Below are 16,236 nucleotides of genomic sequence, written 5' to 3'. Positions count from 1 at the left end.
CAATAAATCCCTGCTGGCTTTGCCCAGCTGGTTCCATGAGCTAGAATACATCACTCGATTTGTCTTTGGCTCTGTAGTCCAAGAATCAATATTTATTGTCTACGTGTCTAAATCAGTGAATCTCAACATCATAATGCATAAGAGTCACGTGGATTGGAACAGGGGCTGATATAAAACCACAGATTCCTAACCTCCCCTCCTGAAATTCTGATTCGGTAGGTCTGGGTTGGGGCCCTGGTATGGACATTGCAACAAGCCCCCTGCAACAACTTTAGAGACTCTAAACAGAGATAAGCCACTCTATTCTAATCTTGATCACTTTCTACTAATAGCCTAAATGCACTCAATCCTCCATTAATAACTCTCTGTAGGAACCCAGCCCATAAAACAAAAAGGCTGTGTGTATGCAGGTTTCAAGTAAAAACTTGGGAGGCTGAGGCAGGAGAATCGCTTGAACCTGGGAGGCAGAGGTTGCAGTGAGCTGAGATCACACCACTGCACTCCATCCTGGGCAACAGAGTGAGACCGACAAACAAACAAAAACCTTGGAGAAAGCTGAAGGCAATGGCCCTATTCACATCAAAGTGCTGAAGGTCAATTTCCCACAGTTGCGGGGTTCATTGCCCCCACCAATGTGTGCTCTGGGCTTATTTCTTGAGTCCAATGTGTGCTCTGGGCTTATTTCTTATTTCTTGAGTCCTGTGGTCAATGATATCATCTCTCTACTCCTCCTTCAATGAAATTTCCTAAGATGCAACCCCAGAAAGGTTACCCTTCTGTCATATCAGTGATTGTCACGTGCCCTGAAACTGGCCAAATTAGAAAATAAAGTTGCTTCATCCAGGTGGATGGAGTGCAAGAGGGCACCCCCATCTGGGTGACTGAATTACAAAAAGTACCCTTGCTGAGCGAACCACCTAGAAGAAAGGGACAGGTTCCTGGCACCTCAGGCAGGGATCAAGCCTTGGTTGAATTTCAGCCCCCATGAGGGCCCCTCAGTGGCCATCTTCGTGCAGGGCTGATGGTGTCCAGGCAGACGCAGCCAATGGGGCCCAGACCTGAACCAAGACTGGTTTTCCCGTGTCTGTGTTGGAGCTGAAGGCCAGCTGAGAGGTGCCCCCACCTTTCTGTAGGCTGCTGTCTGCCACAGCCAGATCCTATGTGCATTTTTTCCGGGGTGGAGGGGAAGAGAGCTTAGCCATCGGTCCTCCCAGTTCCACGTCCCCATCGCCTGCAACAGTGCTCAGTTTATAGAGGCTTATACTTACAACAAGTCTGCTGATATTAAGTGCATGTATCCAATCTGAGACTGGAAATCTCCTATTTTATTCAAACAACCTGCTGCCATGCAAGTATTTTTCCTACTAGTTGGTCTACTGGTCTTTCACAGCTAAATCCAGACAAGAGATGTAAAATACAAGTTCGTATAGATCTTCCAGGACCAGAGAAAAGGCATTATTAGTATTATTATTTTACTTTTTTTCTTCTCTTTCCACTCACAATTGTCCCGCCTCACAAATGCATCTTCCTGTCTGGGCACAGTGGCTCATGCCTATAATCCCAGCACTTTGGGAGCCCAAGGCAGGTGGACAGCCTGAGGTCAGGAGTTCGACACCAGCCTGGCCAATATGGCAAAACCCCGTCTCTACTAAGAATACAAAAATTAGCTGGGCATGGTGGTGGGTGCCTGTAATCCCAGCTACTCATGAGGCTGAGACAGGAGAATCGCTTGAATCCGGGAGGTGGAGGTTGCAGTGAGCCAAGATTGCGCCACTGCACTCCAGCCTGGGCAACAGAGCAAAACTCCATCTCAAAAAAAAAAAAAAAAAAAAAGGCATCTTCCTCTCGCTGACAACAGTGTCACCCTGTGCTGCACCACCAGTGGCCAAGACACATTTCAGTGGCTGAGACTGAGACTGAAGAGCTAAGGAAAGTAGCAAAGGAAATTAAACCACAGCCCTCACGGGGCAGCCCCCACAGGTGCCCCCAGCCAGCCCCCCGGAATAACACTAAAGCCACCGGCCAAGGACCAGGAGTGCGGCTCCTAACTCATTGCTTTGAGGGTGGATCACGCAGGTGTCTCAAGGTGGTTGGGACCTGGGCAGGGGCAGTAAGGGGGCAGTGACAGATGTGACCTGTGGACAGGAAAGCTGTCTTGGCTAAACGGCGATGAAATAAGGAGTGATTTCTGGGCTTCGTTCCGGCTTTCCCAGGCTTAGATTGAGCCTTTAAGATGATCTGTGCAAAACGTTTGAAGTTGGATATTTTTCTCAGCTCGTTTGGGGCCTGCTGGAGTTTGCTGAAAGATAAGAGTTATTGGAGATATGAAAGATCCATCTGAAAGGAAGGGAAAAGAAAACAGACCCTGAGCCCCTTCCTGTTGGAAAGCAAAGAGAGCCTGTGTGCGTGTGCCTGCTGCCTGCCTTCCTTCCTTCCTCCCTTCCTCCCTCCCTTCCTTCCTCTCTTCCTCCCTCCCTCCCTTCTTTTCTTCCTTCCTTCCTCCCTTCCTTCCTCCGTTCCTTCCTCCCTTCCTCCCTTCCTTCCTCCTTCCTTCCTCTGCTTTCTTCTCCATTGGCTGGGAGGGTATCCTGAGTGATTTGCAAGCATTTGCTCTCAGGGGTCCATGTCATCTGATTTAGACTAGGAAGGGGGAGCAGGGGATGCTCTTGTGCCTAAATCTCCTGCCTGGTTCTAAATTTGGAGGAATTTGTCCCTAGAAGAAAGGCTTCTAAATCATTTCAGATAGAGCACAGACTCTAGAAACCCTGACTTTTTTTTTTTTTTTTTTTTAAAAACAAGGTCTCACTCTGTATCCCTAATTGGAGTGCAGTGGTGTGATCATGGTTCACTGCAGCCTCAACCTCCTGGGCTCCAGAGATCCTTCCACCTCAGCCTCCGAAGTACCTGGGACCACAGGTGTGCACCACCATGCCTGGCTAATTTTTGTATTTTTTTTGTAGAGATGGGGTTTCACTATGTTGCCCAGGCTGATCTCAAACTCCTGGACTCAAATGATCCTCCCTCCTTGGCCTCCCAAAGCACTGGAATTACAAGCATTTTGGGAGCCACTGCACCCGGCAGAAACCCTGATTTTTATAACACAGTATATTAGCATCCTAGGGCAGCTGTAACAAAGTACTTCAAATTCGATGGTTTAAAACAACCAAAATTTACTCCCAGTTCTGGAAGCCAGAATTCTGAAATCAAGGTGCCAAGAGGACAATGCTGTCTCTGAAGCTCTAGAGAAGAAGGCTTCCTTGCCCCTTCCAACTTCCAGTGGGGCCTGGCCATCCCCGGCATTCCCTGCGCTACAGCTGCAATCTCCACCTCAGTCTTCACATAGCCCTTTTCCCCCTGTGTCTCCTCTGCTCTTATAAGGACACCAGCAGCATTGGTGTAGGATCCACCCTAATCCACTGTGACCTCATCTTAACTCATTACACCTACAGCCCTACTTCCAAATAAGGTCACGTTCTGAGGTTCTGAGTGGACAAGAACTTTGTGGAGTAAGAACACTCTCTAACTCAGTGCATGGGTTGTAAAATCACCTTTGCTTCTTAGCCTGTGGGCTGGGGGCTCTGGCCCCAAGCTCCAGGCTGTCAGGAGGGAGGCTGCAACTGCTCATTGTAAACATCAGCATCTGCATTGATCAAATGTGCATGCAGCACCTGCTTTTTTGATTAAGTCAGTATGATTTCCTGAGACTCCAAAACTCAAATGGGCAGCAAAAAATTTCAAATTTCCTTTTCCATAACTGAATATGATTTCTGTCTCAAGCCTTTATCCCACCCCATAATGGAGTTCTTAAACTTGACAATTAAACAAAATTCAGTCAATTCAGGATAAACTTGATCCAATCAGACTTTCTGGTTCCCCTTCATTTATTTATTTATTTTTCTGAGATGGAGTTTCACACTTGTTGCCCAGGCTGGAGTGCAATGGCACGATCTCGGCTCACAGCAACCTCCGCCTCCTGGGTTCAAACGATTCTCCTGCCTCAGCCTCTTGAGTAGCTGGGGTTACAGGTGTCCACCACCACGTCCGGCTAATTTTTGTATTTTTTAGTAGAGAAGGGGTTTCACCGTCTTGGCCAGGCTAGTCTCGAACTCCTGACTTCAGGTGATCCACCAGCCTTGGCCTCCCAAAGTGCTGGGATTACAGGCGTGAGCCACCGTGCCGGGCCTCTGGTTCCCCTTTCTGTGCAAGGGGATTTGTTCCTCCGCCCAGGGAACTCGAGTAACAGTAGGCATCTGAGGGAAGTTTGGGAACATCCAGGCCTCCTGTGTGGTCCTCATCTGGATACAGATGTCTACGGGGATGCACAGGAAGACCTGTGGTCCTTGAGCAGAATCATTGTATTCATCTGCCAAGAATGTTGTAACAAAGTTCCACAGACAGGGCGGCTTAAACAACAGGCATTTATTGTCTCACAGTTCTGGAGGCTGGAAGTCCGAGATCAAGGCACCCACAGGGTGGGTTTCTCCTGAGGCCCCCTCCCGGGCTTATAGATGCTGTCTTGTCCCTGTGCCTTCCCAGGGTCATCTCCGTGCATGTGCCTGTGTCCTCATCTCCCCTTCCTGGGAGGACACCAGTCAGATTGGGTCAGGGCCCACCCATACGAACTCATTTTAACTGAATCGCCTCTTTATACACTCCGTCTCCAAGTACAGCCACATTCCTAAGGCACTGGGGGCCAGGACTTCAACATATACATTTGGGAGGGGACACAGTTCAGCCCCTAACAATCATCTTTTCATGCCAAGGCAGTAACAACTCAGATTCACTAGAACATGCCAGTGTGCAGGGACCACAAAGCTTCTTTAGTTCTCCTCCTCGTGAGACCCTCTCCCACGGGCAGCCCAGGGGACTTCAATCTGTTAGGAATATCCTCTCAGCCCTGTCTGTTTGAAACAAGCTTCTTTGATTGAAATGGGCCTTATTAGGTAAATATTTGCTTGTAGATTCCACTCTCGTCAGTCCTGTTTCTCTCTTCCCTGGCGTCATATCCTACATGGCAACCAGTGTGCAGGAAATCTCACAGTCCCCCTGGGAGAGGGGATGGTCTCCCGGTCTGTGCCAGAGGCTAGTCCAACATCAGCCTCTGCTGCCCAGCAGGTGTCCACCCAGCGCGGGTGGGCTCTTTGCGAATCCAGTCGATGTCCCCGCAGAAGATCCTGAGGTCCTGCTCTTGGGGGCTCTCACGTGTGAGCAAGTCCACCATGGTGATCCCCCCAAGCTCTAGTGGGATTCCCACCCCATCCTGGCCAAAGTGGGCTCTTGGCATCCATTGGCTCCCAGCCACTCTGTACCTGCTTTGGGAACACATGAGGATTCTGGGTCCCCTCCACACCATGGAGGAGATGAAGGCTGTGAGAAATCCTAGCATGTGCTCATCTATCCCACCTTCCTTCAGCCATGTGTGTTCCTTCAATACCCACCCACACTCCCATTCTGAGATGGGGCCTTCTCCAATGATTCCAAGCAGGGGGCAGAAAAAAAGCTCATTTTGCAGAGGCTCCTGCTCCACAATGTTAGCTGCAGGAGAGACTGTGGTAAGTGTGCGGCCACTAGGCTTCCCTTCCTCGCCCTCCCTCCCTCCTCCTCATGCCCCAGGACTGGAAGAACTGAGCTTCCCTTGCTCCTTGAAGCCGACACTGGCATGCAATGTCCTGAGTTTTCTGGATTATAAGAACCTCAAAGATCAGACCTGCTGGCCTAGGTCTTTATACGGTAATCGGAGCTAAAGGAACCTTGAAGATTATCTCTTACCAATGCCTGGCTTACAAGAACACTGTCTTGCTGAGAACATAAAAACCTATGTTATTAGAACCCACATTAAGAAAGCTTAATGTGTCTTGCCATTTCTCCTCCGTGCCCTGCCTCCCAGGGAAGGCAGAAGAGCAGCCCTCTCTACTCACAGACCCCAGCTCAGGACTCCTGTGGTGACACCCCCAACTGTGGGGTGGACCCAGAGACCAGGGCAGGATGAAGGCCCCTCTCAGAGCCCCTCACAGCTGCTTTCGGGGAGGCTGCCCTTTTACCTCCTTGAGTCTAGGAGTCTCGACCTCCTCCCAGGGGGGCAGAAAAACAAACCAGTAAACAAAACACGGGCTCAACAGTATCCTCTCAGGGTTGGTTCTGTCCCGCTTTTGGACTTCAATGCCCGACTTAAAGGCCAAGAGTTTGAGATGCTTCTTTGCCATCTTGTCTGACCCATCTCTCCCCACAAAGACACAGTGGCTCAGAGCTCCCAGGCAGAAAGGGGAACTCTGAGAGCTTCCTCCTACAGAGAACGTCATTCTCTCACAGCTCCAGAGGCTGGAAATCCAAAATCAAGGTGCCGGCAGGGCCACGACCCTCTGAAGGCTCTAGGGGAGGCCCCTTCCTTGCTGGTCCCAGGCCCTGGTGGCTCCAGGTCTCCTTGGCCTTCCCTGGCTCATAGTCGCATCATCCCCATCTCTGCCTCTGTTGTCACGTGGCTGTCTGCCCTCTTCCATGCCTATCCTCTTTTTGTAAGAACAGCAGCCATTGGATTTAGGACCAGTATAACTTCATCTTTAGTTTTTTTGTTTGTTTGTTTTGGTTTGGTTTGGTTGTTTTTATTTGTTTTGTTTTTTGTTTTTTGTTTTTTTTGAGACAGGGTCTTGCTCTGTCACCCAGGCTGGAGTGCAGTGACACAATCACTGCTCACTGCAACCTCCACCTCCCAGCCTCAAGAGATCCTCCCACCTCAGCATCCCAAGTAGCTGGGATTACAGGTGCTCGCCACCATGCCCTGCAGCTAATTTTTGCATTTTTTTGTAGAGACAGAGTTTTGTCACGTTGCCCAGGCTGGTCTCGAACTACCAACCTCAAGCAATCCTCCCGCCTCAACCTCCCAAAGTGCTGGGATTACAGACGTGAGCCACTGCACTCAGCCACATCTTAACTTAATCACACCCATAAATACTCTATTTCCAAAGAAGGTCATAGTCTGAGGTTCTGAGTGGACATGAGTTTTGCAGGGACACTATTCAACCCACTTCAAGGACTCCTCACTTAATGCATCATGATACTGTTCTTACTCCAGTAGTGAGACCCCAGCCCAGAGTGGGTGCTTGGGAAGAGAGGCGGGCTGTCCACATGCACCTGTCCTCCCAACATGCACCATATTTACTGGGAAAGCTGTACAGCCTCACACATGACCTTCAGTAGTCCCTGGCCTCCTATGGTCGCCAGGCCCGAAGCATGCACTCCAGGCTCCCCACTTTCCTGAAACAGCCCCACCCTTCTCCAGATCTTTTATGACCATTTGCTTATTTGCTTATACCCCTCCTTGTTCCAAAAAGGATTTCAGGCAGATGGTTTTTATTACCAGGCTAAATGAACACAGCAAGATCCTGTAGCAAATACAGTCTTCTCAGCAAACATAAATTTCCATGAAGTCAACATGAAAAGACCCAAAAAGTACTCGGAAATTAAAATGATTGTGTTAAGCTTGACATCAGGCCCCTTTCTTATTTTCATTGACTCGCTGACACACACTACATTCCTCACCGTTTTGCTTTTGAAAGCTTTGTGTGTTGCTTCTTGTTTTCTGGTAGCCCCTTTATGGAAGAGGCCCCCAGCTGGGAAGGGAGGTTCTTGAGGTTATTAAGAGCTGAACACAGTGAGTAAGTGCCTTGTTTTAGGGCACAAACCTTAGGAAAGAGACTGTGAGTGAAGTTCATCAGGGCATCTGGGGATCCTAGTTCCTGCACCAGAGCTGAGCCCTTTAATCACATGGACCCTAATTAGTTTGCTGGGGTGAGGGTTGAACCATTGACTCATGTTTTGTACTAAAAACAACGGAGGAGATGCAGCCTCCCAAGTTAACATGATGCAAATGAAGGCCTTTCTCCGGCCTTTGGAAAGGTTTGGCTTTGCTGCTGCCGAAAGTCATTTCGAGAAAACAATGTGTGTGTGTCCAGGGGTGTGTGTATGTGTGTTTGTCTGTACACTTGCGTGTGTGTGCCCACACGTGTTGGCGCATATGCACGTTGATGCATATCTGAATATGTTCATGTGTTTGAGAGGAGCAGAAAGCAGAAGCAGTGAGGAGGGTGCAAGCAAACCTGGTTCCATGTGTATCAAACTGAACAGTCAGAGAAAGGCCCAGGTGGGAGGGTCTCTTGAGGCCAGGAGTTCGAGACCAGCCTCGGCAACACAGAAAGACCCCCATCTCTACAAAAAATTATAAGTAAAAAAAATTTTTTGGCCAGGCATGGTGGCTTACACCTGTAATCCCAGCACTTTGGGAGGCTGAGGCAGGTGGATCACTTGAGGTCAGGAGTTTGAAAGCAGCCTGGTCAACATGGTTAAACCCCGTCTCTACTAGAAATACAAAAATTAGCCAGGCATGGTGTCAGGCGCCTGTAATCCCAGCTACTCTGGAGGCTGAGGCAGGAGAATCACTTGAACCCAGGAGGTGGAGGTTGTAGTGAGCCAAGATCACGCCACTGCACTCCAGCCTGGGTGACAGAGTGAGACTCTGTCTCAAAACAAAAAATAAAATAAAATAAAATAAAATAAAAAATTGAACTAGCAGACATGGTTGTTCGCATCTGTAGTCCCAGCTCTTTGGGAGGCTTAGGCAGGAGGGTCTCTTGAGCCCAGGAGCTCAAGGCTGCGGTGACCCATGATCAAGCCATTGCACTCCAGCCTGGGCAACAGGGCAAGATCCTGCCTCTAAAAATTAAATTAACAAAGTTAAATAAAATAAAATAAAACAGAGCATTCTTCTCCCTTTGGGAGGGGATCTGATGATATCTGAATGTCTCTGGAGCCTCTGACTTCCTCATCTCTAGACTGCCTGGTCCGTGGCAATCTAGAGAGGTGCTTCCAGCCAGGCCGCAGCAAAGTCATCCTGATCCCTCAGCTGTAAGAGATACAGCTGGGCCTGGGAGTGGAGAAGAAGACCTTGCAGAAAACTGTGTTTGAGATTCACACTTGTTCATTCAACGGCTCCTGGTTGAGGGCTCAGTGCTCATCACAGCTGCCTCCTCTGATAGCTTGAGGGAGGGTTGATGGCTCTGGCTGGCTACTGGGGGAGGAAAGAACTTGGGGCTTGGATGGGAGGCCCAGGTGAGGCCCGGATCTTCCTATGGCCAGCCCTGAGGACTGGACGTGATGCCTGGCAGTGATAACAGCTCCCTCGCAGTCATTATCAAGACTAAATAACAGTCTATGCAGACGTGCTTAGGAAATTATAAGGTCCGAGGCAGGCCAGAGGGTCAGGTTAAGAGGGCAGCAACTAGGTGGCATCCAGGACAGGTTTGACCTTTGTCCAGAGTGGCAGTGGATGACTCTGCCATCATCCCCGGCCCCCCACCACGCCCTGCCGTCAGCTACTCAGCTGCCCCATCCCATGAGAGCCAAGCCCCTGCCCAGGCTGGGGAGGCCTTCCCACAGCACACCCTGGAGAAGAGGACACTGCAGGAAGCTCCATGTGTTGTAGCCCAAAATCCTGACTGTCACTCATCCTCCTGGGGTGGGCATGAATCAAGATTTGCCATTGGTGTCTCAGCATCAGCTGGAACTGAGAAAGGAGGGAGGTGTTGTGTTGATTAATATCTGAGAACATTTATTCCAATAAAACTCCTTACTCCTAAACAAGTGGACAGCTGCAAGACCACATTTGATGGGACAGTCCAATTCAGAATGGCTAATATCAGTTTTGGATGTTCTGTCTCTCTCTCTCCCGCCGCGCCACCCCCCCCCCCAACTCTCTTTCTCTCTCTCTCTCCATATATATATATATATTTTTTTTTTTTTCTTTGAGACAGAGTCTCACTCACTCTGTTGCCCAGGCTGGAGTGCAGTGGCTTGATCTCGACTTATTGCAACTTCCACCTCTCAGGTTCAAGTGATTCTCCTGCCTCAGCCGCCTGAGTAGCTGGGATTGCAGATGCATGCCACCACACCCAGCTAATTTTTGTATTCACTGTGTCGGCCAGGCTAGTCTTGAACTCCTGACCTCAGGTGATCTGCCCACCTCAGCCTCCCAAAGTGCTGGGATTAGAGGCGTGAGCCACTGTGCGTGGCCTCTTTCTATATTTTTTATTGTAGTAAAACACACATAACATAAAACGTACTATTTCAGCCATTTGAAGTACATAGTTCTGTGGCATTAAGTACATGCATATTGTGCAGCCATCCACCACCATCCCTCTCCGGAGCTTTCTCCTCATCCCAAACTGAAAGTCTGCACCCATTAAACTGTAAGTCCCCATCCTCCCGCCCTCAGCCCCTGGCACCCACAATTCTACCTTTTGTGTCTATGAATTTGACTATACTAGGTATCTCATAAAAGTGGAATCACAGGCCGGGCGTGGTGGCGCACACCTGTAATCCCAGCACTTTGGGAGGCCGAGGAGGGTGGATCATGAGATCAAGAGATCGAGACCATCCTGGCCAACATGATGAAACCCCGTCTCTACTAAAAACACAAAAATTAGCTAGGCATGGCGGCGCACGCCTGTAATCCCAGCTACTCGGGAGGCTGAGGCAGGAGAATCGCTTGAACCCAGGAGGCAGAGGTTGCAGTGAGCTGAGATCCCGCCACTGCACTCCAGCCTGGCAACAGAGTGAGACTCTGTCTCAAAAAGAAAGAAAGAGAGAGAGAAAGAAGGAAGGAAGGAAGGAAGGAAGGAAGGAAGGAATCACAGTATTTGTCTTTTTGCAATGGGCATATTTCACTTAACATAATGTCCTCAAGGTTCATCCGTGTTGGAGCATGTGTCAGAACTTCCTTTTTCCGGCTGGATGTTGCATTGTGTGGTTACAGCATATTTTGTTTATCCATTCATCTCTCAGTGCACACCTGGACTGCTGCCACCTTTTGACTATTGCAAATAACGCTGGTATGAATGTGAGTGTGCAAATACCTGTTTGAGTCTCTACTTCATTCTTTTGATCTCTTTATATTTTAAGAGACAGTTTTTTGGATGTCACTTCTCATCAGTTCGTTCCTGGGAAGCTCAGCTGGGAAGTTACTGGTACCTGTCTCATCCAAAAGGTTAAATCTTCCAGTGTCCTGAGTACACACCAGCAATTAGCAAATGCAGGACCACATTGAAATGCCTGTTGCTGAGATTGTTGTCAGCTAAATTATGGGTGCCAGGTTGATAACAGTGAGGTTGCATTTCACAAATGTGTCATCTGACTTTCAGAAACTTCCATTCATACCAGCTATGATCTGACAGCACCAAAGAAGCTGCAACATGAACTAAGGTGTACCTAGCTTCAGAGAAGAAAAGTGTAAAAGGAACCTCTTTAATTCATTTCCTCACTGATCTTCTCTATTAAATACATTGCCATCAATTAACTTTTCTATTCTCTATTTGGAAATTTCCTTACTAAACAAGATTCTGATTCTTTCTAAGTAGACTATAAGGCACTATTAACCCAAGTTATACATGAAGGATTATTTCAAGAAATGGGAGGGAGGAGGGTGGCAGAATGGTGTTGGAAAGCACTATGGTGTGTGTGGACAACAGTGAGTATGTGCAGAATGAGGACTTCCCCATCCGGCTGCAGGCCCAGCAAGATGCTGTCAACATAGTATGTCATTCAAAACCCACAGCAGGCCGGGCGCGGTGGTTCATGCCTGTAATCCCAGCACTTTGAGAGGCCGAGGCGGGCAGACCGTGAGGTCACGAGTTCAAGACCAGCCTGACCAACATGGTAAAACCCTGTCCCTACTAAAAATACAAAAATTAGCTGGGTGTGGTGGCAGGCACCTGTAGTCCCAGCTACTTGGGAGGCTGAGGCAGGAGAATCCCTTGAACCTGAGAGGCAGAGGTTGCAGTGAGGCGAGATTGTGCCATTGAATACCAGCCTAGGTGACAGAGCAAGACTCAGTCTCAAAAAAAAAAAAAAAAATTAAAATCCACAGCAACCCTGAGAACAACATGGCCCTCATCACACTGGCTAATGACTATGAAGTGCTGACCACACTCACTCCAGACACCGGCCACATCTTGTCCAAGCTACACACCGTCCAACCCAAGGGCAAGATCACCTTCTGCACTGGCATCCACGTGGCTCATCTGGCTCTGAAGCACCGACGGGGCAAGAATCACAAGACGCATATCATTGCCTTCATGGGAAGCCCGAAGGCAATGAGAAGGATCTGGTGAAACTGGCTAAATTCCTCAAGAAGGAGAAAGTAAATGTTGACATGATAATTTTTGGGGAAGAGGAGGTGAGCACAGAAAAGCTGACAGCCTTTGTAAACACATTGAATGGCAAAGATGGAAGCGGTTCTCATCTGGTGCCCGTGCCTCCTGGGCCCAGCTCGACTGATGCTCTCATCAGTCCTCCGATTTTGGCTGGGGAAGGTGGTGCCATGCCAGGTCTCGGTGCCAGTGACTTTGAATTTGGAGTAGATCCCAGTGCTGATCCTGAGTTGGCCTTGGCCCTTTGAGTTTCTATGGAGGAGCAGCAGCAGCAGCAGGAGGAGGAGCCCAGATGAGCAGCTGCAGCTTCTGCTGCTGAGGCCAGGATTGCTACAACTGGGACTGAAGGCTCAGACGAGGCCCTGCTGAAGATGACCATTAGCCAAAAAGAGTTTGGCCATACCGGACTTCCTGATGTAAGCAGTGTGACTGAGGAAGAGGAGATTGCTTATGTCATGCAGATGTCCCTGCAGGGAGCAGAGTTTGGCCAGGCGGAATCAGCAGACATTGATGCCAGCTCAGCCATGGACACATGCCAGCCAGCCAAGGAGGAGGATGATTACGACATGATGCAGGATCCTGAGTTCCTTCAAAGTGTCCTAGAGAACCTCCCAGGTGTGGATCCCAACAATGAAGCCATTTGAAATGCTATGGGCTCCCTGGCCTCCCAGGCCACCAAGGATGGCAAGAAGGACAAGAAGGAGGAAGACAAGAAGTGAGACTGGAGGGAAAGGGTAGCTGGGCCTGCTCAGGGCACTGCATGGGAAGTGCAGAATATAGGGTTAGATGTGTGTTATCTGTAACCATTGCAGCCTAAATAAAGCTTGGCAACATTAAAAAAAAAAAAAAAAAGGAAATGGAACCTCTCATTTCCCATTAGGTTTATATCTGATTTTTCATTCATATCTGACGGAAAATGAGAGGCTCTCCAAGGTAGGTGTTGCAATTTTTGGACAGTGACTTGGTTTGCCTTTACTGTCACTTCATTGTCACTTGTCTGAGGATGAGAAGGTGTCCCGAGACAGAAAACAGAACAGACCAGAGGATTGGGAAGGCACCTTGCTTTCGCTCTATATTTGGAAATGAACTCGACTGCTGCGATCACTAGTGCAACATCTTGCCGTATTGATTAACCTGTACTCAGGTAGCGCTGGTGACAGAAGCGATCCATCTGTTCCTAACGAAAATCAGAGCCTTGGCCAGATGCAGTGGCTCACACCTGTAATATCAACACTTTGGAAGGCTGAGGCAGGTGGCTCACTTGAGATCAGGAGTTCAAGACCTGCCTGGCCAACATGGTGAAACCCTGTCTCTAATAAAAATACAAAAATTAGCCACACATGGTGGTGCATGCCTGTAATCCCAGCTACTTGGGAGGCTGAGGCAGGAGAATCGCTTGAACCCGGGAGGCAAAGACTGCAGTGAGCCAAAAATCATGCCACTGCACTCCAGACTAGGTGATAGACTAAGACTCCATCAAAAAGAAAAAAGAAAAACAAAATCACAGTCTCACTCCATGTCATAGAAATAGTGGCAACTGTAAGGTACACATATGGCTAACTGTCAGGGGGTGAAGTCTGTCCCCCAAAATGCATATTGAAGCCCTACCCTCTGGTGCCTGTGAATGTGACCTTATTTGGAAACAGAGACTTTGTGGATGTCATCAAGTTAAAATGAGGCCATTAGAATTGGCCCTAATCAGCCCAGTGCAGTGGCTCATGCCTGTAATCCCAGCACTTTGGGAGGCCGAGGCAGGCGGATCACCTGAGGTCAGGAGTTCGAGACCAGCCTGACCAACATGGAGAAACCCCGTCTCCACTAAAAATACAAAATTAGCCGGGCATGGTGGTGCATGCCTGTAATCCCAGCTACTTGGGAGGCCGAGGCAGGAGAATCACTTGAACCCGGCAGGCGGAGGTTGCGGCGAGCCAAGATCACGCCATTGCACTCCAGCCTGGGCAAGAAAGAATGAAACTCTGTCTCAAAAAAAAAAAAAAAAAAAAAAAAAAAGCGTCTTAGAATTGGCCCTAATCTAATCTGACAGGTGTCCTTATAAGAAGAGAACGAAATGTGAGGAGACATGCAGGAAGCCCACCATGTGATGAAAAAGGCAGAGATTGGAGTGGTCATGCTGGAAACCAAGGAATGCCAAGGATCTGGCCACCACCAGAAGCCAGAGGAGGCCAGGAAGGCATCTACCCAGTCTCAGAGGAGCACAGCCCTGCTAGCGTCTTGGTTTTGGACTCCTGGCCTTCAGAACTGCAAGGCAACAGACAAATGTCTGTTGTCTCAAGCCTCCCAGCATGTGGCACTGTGTTACAGCAGCACCAAAACACCAATGCTCTGGCCAAGTTTCGGGGCTGTTCTCTTGGTGGAAAAGTAACCATCTCTTAAGTCTGAATTTGCAATTCACTGTTCATGTCAGAAAGTACAATCTTTGTAGGGACATGGATGAAATTGGAAATCATCATTCTCAGTAAACTATCGCAAGAACAAAAAACCGAACACCGCATATTCTCACTCATAGGTGGGAATTGAACAATGAGAACACGTGGACACAGGAAGGGGAACATCACACTTAGGGGACTGTTGTGGGGTGGGGGGAGGGGGGAGGGATAGCATTGGGAGATATACCTAATGCTAGATGACGAGTTAGTGGGTGCAGCGCACCAGCATGGCACATGTGTACATATGTAACTAACCTGCACATTGCGCACATGTACCATAAAACCTAAAGTATAATAATAATAATAATAAATAAAATAAAATAAAATAAAAAAGAAAGTACAATCTTAAACCCAAGAACATGGGGCTTTTGAATCCAGAATCTAATGGACATGCTTGCATAGATAGAATCCGAGCCTCACGTTCTTCCTACCTCACTCATCTTTGGGGCAGTTTTGTGGGATTTTCCTAAGGAAAGGGTCTATTTTTTGAAAACGGCCCCAAGGCCTACAGTTCTAAATCCAGACTGTGTCTGAGCATGGACAGTCTAGGTTCCTGTATACCTGCCCCCCAGTGGGGCCGTAAGTCCTGCGTCCTCCTCAGTGAAGGGCGGAGACTACCCATCCCTGCAGTGGGTCCATATCTGGCCCTGTCCCCCCTGGCTCCTTACAGGGCAAGAGAGGCACTGAAGCTGCTTCTTTCCTTCTTTATTGCAATTGGCCTAGTTCCTGGCTTCTTTTCCTACCTATATCACCAGCAGGGAGGGAAGGAGACTCCTTCAACAAGAAGGTCCCCACCCCAAATAGTGCCATTGTCAATGCCAGGAATCCAAAAGGTCCCAACCCACAAACCACAACACCCTTCTCCACGAAAGGGTAACAAACGCTCTCCTTCGGCAATACTTACGATGGATAAGGCACCACGCCGGGCACTTTGCATCCATCAACTCACACAGCTAAATCATTACCAAACCTGGGCTCACCGTTCTTTTAACCAAAGATGGAAGACCCTTTTCCGAGGCTGACCTGCACTCCTAGTTGCCATGGAGAAAGAAGAAACCCCGGTTCCTTCACTGCGTGGTTCCTGTGAGGCCTCAGAGGCAGCAGCTGCCTTGTGCTTCTCTCTCTGGACCTCACGTGACCTCTAAGCCTCACTGGACACAGACCCTGTGACTCCAGACAAAGGGTCAGGAACTTTCTGAGGCCCAGTCCAGCAATTCCTGCTCAGAGAGACCCATGGTTTGAAACCAAATGATGCATTTGTGCAGCCCTCCAGTTATAACATTTGCCCAAGGGCTGTGAGCTGCGAAGCTAGCACTGGACCGGGCTCGCTCCTCAGGGCCTCTGAACCCAGCGGTGCAGAGAGAGATGCAGACCCCGAGTCAGAAACACCACCTGGCCATGCAAGGAGCTGATGCTGAGATGCAAGGGTTGCAGTGAGGCCTTGGGGAGAACTTGCAGCTGCCAACTCATTCTGGAGATGGATACAGGGTAGTAACATGAGACAGTACCGTGGTAGGAGCCCATAAGGTGAGGCCAGTGTGCTCGGTTCAAACCCTGCCTCCACCACTTACAGGTGTATGACCTTGGGCGGG

General features: G+C 49.0%; 1 protein-coding gene, 1 long non-coding RNA gene and 1 pseudogene across 2 annotated transcripts in view; 2 read left to right on the top strand and 1 right to left on the bottom strand.

Annotated features, from left to right (window-relative positions):
- The window catches only part of CLDN14 (claudin 14), an 87,386-nt gene that overhangs the window by 48,928 nt on the left and 22,222 nt on the right, over positions 1–16,236 (top strand). The window lies entirely within an intron of this gene.
- LOC129022314 (uncharacterized) overlaps positions 1,305–16,236 on the bottom strand; it is a 67,266-nt gene continuing 52,334 nt past the window's right edge. Inside the window, exon 3 of the long non-coding RNA XR_008496353.2 lies at positions 1,305–2,299. This is a non-coding gene — a long non-coding RNA (uncharacterized LOC129022314). The remainder of the gene's footprint in view (positions 2,300–16,236) is intronic.
- On the top strand, positions 11,479–12,959 carry LOC129022311 (26S proteasome non-ATPase regulatory subunit 4-like; annotated as a pseudogene).

This window comes from Pongo pygmaeus, chromosome 22 (assembly GCF_028885625.2).
Source record: "Pongo pygmaeus isolate AG05252 chromosome 22, NHGRI_mPonPyg2-v2.0_pri, whole genome shotgun sequence".
Lineage (NCBI taxonomy): Eukaryota > Metazoa > Chordata > Mammalia > Primates > Hominidae > Pongo > Pongo pygmaeus.
This window is presented reverse-complemented; position numbering and strand designations above follow the sequence as displayed.